Here is a 6000-nt window from a genome sequence, read left to right on the forward strand (position 1 = left end):
CGCATTAAGTATCCAGCCCTATAATGAAGATAGATCTGCTTTCTCTTTCCTTTACTGCCCAATACCTACAGCACATAGTTAATGGACTATAAAAGATTATTGTAGACACGGTAATCTCACCCATCAGTTTGACAAATCTTATTTGTGAAGCCTCATGCTGACTTTTCTCACCATCTTAATTTTTCGAAACAAGACGGTGATGAGTGGAGCTGAGAAATTGAGGGACAGTTAACACTCAAAAAATAGCAACAAGAATAATAATAGTGGCCAAAATTAACATCATATTGTTTTTAGTAAGACTTCAAATCAAATATTACGACTGTAAACTCAACAGCAAAGTGTTTCACCAAGGTACAAATCCTGGGAACAGATCACACTTTTTCCTTGTACTTCTATGGAACAGCCATATTTTTGCAGCAAGAGGAGTCGCCCCCTGCTGGTCATTTAGATTTAAGTCACTTCATGATTAGTCATTTTGGTGGATAAGAAGGACACATAAACCTTATTGTAGTTTAAACCAAATCTTTAAAATCATCAGGCTCCACTGATATTGACCTTAAAGTGTATTTCATGCCAACTTATGAGTTTTTTTGCATGTTTTACTCTCTCTTTGTGTCCTTTGTGTCCATGTTCACTTCCTTCCAGAAGCAGACGCTCAGATCTGTAACAGCTGGGATGGACAAAGCTTCAAGACGACGCTGGCAACACGACCTGCATTTGGACTGACTCTCCTCCACCCCTGATTTTTGATTTTTTTCACATATCTTTGACATTTTTATTATGTTGCTATGGTGGCCCTGAGAGGCCAAACGAACTGCAACTTAAGAAAACACCAGCAATAAGAAAAACGCTGCAAAAGCAAACAAAACAAAACGGAAACAGGAAAAACAAAATATAAATAGGGAAAAGGAAACAGAAATAGGAAAAAAGCCAAGGGAAGTTTCTGGGGAGACAATAACCTAACGCAGTGGTTCCCAAACTTTTTTTTGCTGGATTTTTAGGCTAATAGTTAGGCTAACACACTTATCTCTCATCTTTTCTTTTGTCACAAAACCGATAGATCCTCAACTTCTTTTAAGTGTCTCCCAGTGCAATCTTAGCATATTTTGGTTCCTGCAACGGGTTATTGTCTCCCCAGAAACACTTCCCTTGTGCTTTTGGAAATCTGTTTTTTCCTATTTCCGTTGTGTCTTGTGTGCTTTTGCAGCGTTTTTTGCTAATTGATGGTTGTTTTCTTAAGTTGCAATCCGTTTGACCTCTCGGGGCCACCGTATGTTGCACTGCCGTCACCTATGTTTTCCATTCCAGTGATCCACATTCACATGTTGACACATTAGACAATATCTGAACATCATAGAAAAGTTTAATAAAACATACTGATGGTTCTGCAGCTAAATACCTCCTCACAGCAGATTATTTTATTTTGGCCTCTGGGCCAACACCTCTGCACCGCCAGAAAACACTGCATTAGTGGGCTACACAGGCAAGAGCAGACTCATGAGCCTGTTGGATTATTTCCTTAACGTTTGAGTCTGTTTCATCACCCTAACCTTGCTTCTCATGTCAGACTCATCACTGTTATTAAAGTCTGTGTGGGACCAGCTGGCGGCTCCTTATCGCACAGTTTATTTTCATCAGGCCTGTTTTCATTATGTGTAACCAGCTGTGTGACCACATAATGCTTCTGCGGTACAGGCTCAGTGAGCACGGCTTTATGACTTTCTGGGTAAATTTCACTGTTCAGTCCACTCAGGAAATCACTTATAAAGTTATATATAGGCCCAGACAATTTCCTGAAATGAGCATTAGCTCATTAGCTCCATGTAGTAGATACGAATAGGGAAATGTACTTTTTCTATGATCATGAGTGATAGTTGGTTTCATGTGCTTGTTTCAGTTTAGCTTGGGTTAACTGACAAATAAACTGACAAACAGTTTGAGTTCAGTTTATTTCATGGATTAGTTTGGCAGGTGTGGGTAACAATATCCTTCACGTGAACTAAAACTGTTGGGTTCATGTTTGCTAAGATATCTAGCTGAATGAAAAAGTTAAGTTTAACTTACAGTCCTGGTAAAAAGAAAGCACAGCATCATTCCACAGCGAGAAAGTGGAAAACATTCAAGACAGCTGCCAGACTTCTCAGGAGGAAATATTCCAGCAAATTTACCCCAAAGTCAGATCAACTGAAAAAAAATGACTGAACAAGTGAGTGTGACTACGAAGGGTTCCTAGGAGGCTACTTCTTCCCTCTAAAAACAACATGGCAGCATATGTTAAGTTTGCTTTGTTTCTTCATAATATACAGCAGCACATTTGGAGAAAACCAAACACAGCACATCAGCACAAACACCTTACATCAACTGTCAGCACAGTGGTGGAGGGACGATGATTTGGGAAGCTTGCAGTCACTGAGTCGACCATGAAATCCTCTGTACACCAAACTGCTCTAAAGTCACACATGCGGCCGTGTGTCCCGCAGCTAAAGCTTTGCCCAAACTGGGTCATGTAACTGGACGATGATCCCACACACAGCAGCAAATCGCCAACAGATTGGCTGAAGAAGCAAAAAAAATCAAGGTGCTGCAGTGGCCCAAAGTCTAGACCTCATCTCAACTGAAACGCTGTGGTTGGTTTAAGAGAGCTGTGCATGAATGAATGCTGAAAACATGAATGAACAACAGCAGCGCTGTAAAGACAAGTTCCTCCACAATGACGTGAGACACGAGTCGCCCAGAAAACCATTGCTGCAACATTTTGCTCCTAAATTAGGTCCTAAAAGCAACTTAGTAGGGTACATACACTGCTTCTGCAGTTTGGCTTCAATTTTTATCAGTAAATAATGACACGGTGTAATATGTCATATGTTGGTGTTCATCTTAGGTTGTGTTTAAGTCATTTTAAGACCTGATAAGGACCAGATTGATACATGAAACCTAAGAAGTGACAGACACACCTACAGCTACAGAAACTGTACTTTTGATGCTAATAAGAATTTTTGAAAGACTCAACTGGTAATAGAAAAAAATAGATGACCCTACTGAAAAGACATGCTACTGAACATTTGATGGCCCGTTTTTACAATTTGATACACCACTGCCAATTAAGACAGACCAGTTACACATAAAATATTCAATATATAACACATTACTGTTGTTCCCACTACAGTGTTGCTGGTTTCTGTTGTGGCTTTCATTTTATGAAATAATGTTTATTATTGGTTTAATGGCAAGCACAGACACCAAACAGTTGCTGAACCTTTTAAAAGGAACAACCGTCAGTGTAAATACGCTCTAAATATTTGTCAGTTTAAAAGGTGACACTTGAACACATTCATGTGTACAGTAGTAGCTCTTTATACTGAAACCTTATTTCAGACTTTAAAAACAAAGTGACACTAAATGTTTTAATAAGAAATCCAGTGAGTTTGGACGCAGACTCATTTTGGAAATCCTTGATTTGACGTCGCCGTAGCTTCTCCTGTCAGTGCTTTTGTGTTTGTTCAGTGCTGAATGTAACCTATTTAACTGTGAGTGTAATAAAGGTATTTTTCATAAACGAGGTGCATTTGGACCTGGTGTGATTCTTTTTTTATGAGTTTATGAATTTTATCTGTAGTAATTCAACATATCAAATCATTTGATATGTTGGAATGCTCTCCTTTGTTTTTAAGTTTACTGTATGGAAATTAGGTCTCCCCTTCAGAGGGCAGGTGAGTGGTCAGGTTTGGGTAGAGATCAGTATTACCATTTAGCCAGCTAAAATCAGAAACAGTTCAACATAGCTGGACAAAACCAGTTGCTCTCTGAATCTGATGCTGCTAATAAACAACCAGAGTACTTGAGGTCAAGTTTAAAAATGAGCTTCATGAAAAATCTTCAGAAAAACGAGGGTAACTGCATAAGTAGAGGCAGAAACATTAAGCGCCACCTACAGGAACTCTTAACAAAAGACAATCATTTTGAACTGCATCACATTAAAATAAAAACAACAAAAATCAAAGGTAAGCACCTCCCACATTTTATCCATAGGGAATAATCCAAACCTTTGGCAGAGTTGGATGAAAGGATATACCATATACCGTATATCATTGGACGAGTCACTGCAGCAATTTAAAAAATGAATCCTTCATCCATGTTAGACACAAAGACAGGTCTGAAAGGTAAAACCATCATGGAAGTGGAATTTAAACCTGCATTCTTCTTCGTGTCCTGCAGGGGGAGACTGGTGGTTGTGAAAGGAGCTATGCTCGCTAGCTAGCAACTTGTCAGATTGGTGTTTCAAAACAAAAGAAGCAAAAGCTAGAGGTGGGCGGATTGATCCAAATGTCGATAGCATTAATGCCAATGCTGGTATTGGTATCGGGCTGAAACTAGTGCAAAAGGATCAATGAAACTGGGTCTGACAGGTTGCTAGCAGTGTTGCCAACTTAGCGACTTTGTTGCTATATTTAGCGAGTTTTCAGACCCCTTAGCTAAAAAAAGACGTGAAAGCGCGTATCGCTTTTACTCTCAACAAGCAGCGGGTGCTGTAACGCAGTCAGTTCTTTTACTCTTTTACTCTTATGCTGTTTTGTGGATCACAATTTTTAAAACTACTTATAAACACACACACACAAAGTAACTCCACCAGAGCGCCTATTTCGGGTCACTTTTACCGGTCCAAGCCCGGGTAAAGGAGCAGGTTTGGAATTGTGACATTAAAAAAACCAATAATTGCTAAAAGAAATTTAATTTGTAGTTCTAAATAAACTCTAAATGCATTTAGGACGTTTTTTACTCACTTTATGTCTCTTCCACGATGTTATTTCTCTCTCCAACAACATAGGTTACAATTAGATTAGCATGACCAATTATGCAAATTAGGTGATGACGTCGTTTAGCGACTTCTAGCGACTTTTAGGACAACCAATAGCGATTTTCCTTACTGAGGAGTTGGCAACACTGGTTGCTAGCTAGCGAGCATATCCTGGACGATCGTAGCTCGTACTGAACTTAGAGGACAGTTTGAAAACACACAGAAAGTTGAAAGCTATGATTTGTTGTATTAACTTAAGATTATGGAGCGTAAAAGTCTCACAGTGATTTTGTGATCATTAAAATGTGTTTAGAATTTGCAAACTGATGATGAATCATCATTTCATACATGTAAATCATGACGCACTTCAAATTCAAATTCAAATTTTATTTGTCACGTACACAGTCATACACAGTACGATATGTAGTGAAATGCTTGGACAACTGCTCGTGACCTAAAGAGAACAAAAAAGGAAAAGGCTATGAATAAGATAGGAAATAAATATGAAAAATTAAAAAGGGTAAATTTAACTAGGAAGGAATAAAATATAAATTAAGGTTAAAAATGAAATAACTGTACAACACAAATTAGAATGAAGGGTAAATTTAACTGGGAAGAATAAGATAAAGATAAATATATAAATTAAAGTTGAAAATAAAATAACTGTACAACAAAATACACAATACACTTCATCCTCTAACATGATTTTCCTTTATAGGCTAAAAGAATTGATATCGGCATCGATATCGCCCTGTATGTGATTGGCATCTGATCGATACCAAAACCTGCAGCATTGAACAGCACTTGCAAAAGCCTGCTTTACATCCATCTTTTATGTTGCATGTGGGTAAACACTGTATTCAAACTTGTGAATTTACCCATGCCTCACCCAGTATCTGTTATTCCTAACCTGCCAGTAACAATAGCAACTAAAGCTTCTGCATTTAATCTCTGCCTGTGAACTAAAATGCTAGCTGGCAGTGGGGATTGTTCCAGTCTCTTCCAGTCAAATGGTATCAGAAGAAATCGTAGTCAGAGGTGCACAGTAGGGGATGTCTGACATTACAATGAGCCTAATCATGCAAAACAATCCCAGTGATTAAATGAATCACGTGTTGTTGACTGAAGGAAAGCTGCACTCTCTTGGCTGGTTTTAATGATTTATTAGAATCAGGACAACCTTTGAGACTGGGTCTGTTTAAAGT

General features: G+C 38.5%; 1 protein-coding gene across 1 annotated transcript in view; it reads left to right on the top strand.

The window, feature by feature from the left end:
• LOC146666795 (RNA-binding protein Raly-like) overlaps positions 1–4422 on the top strand; it is a 71818-nt gene extending 67396 nt beyond the window's left edge. The window contains exon 8 of the mRNA XM_085411425.1: positions 646–4422. The gene's annotated coding sequence lies outside the window, so the exon portion shown is untranslated. The remainder of the gene's footprint in view (positions 1–645) is intronic.
• The last annotated feature ends 1578 nt before the right edge of the window (positions 4423–6000 follow it).

Source organism: Rhamphochromis longiceps, linkage group LG7 (genome assembly GCF_057381845.1).
Source record: "Rhamphochromis longiceps isolate RC_006_pf linkage group LG7, R_longiceps_female_GT1.1, whole genome shotgun sequence".
Classification (NCBI taxonomy): Eukaryota; Metazoa; Chordata; class Actinopteri; order Cichliformes; family Cichlidae; genus Rhamphochromis; species Rhamphochromis longiceps.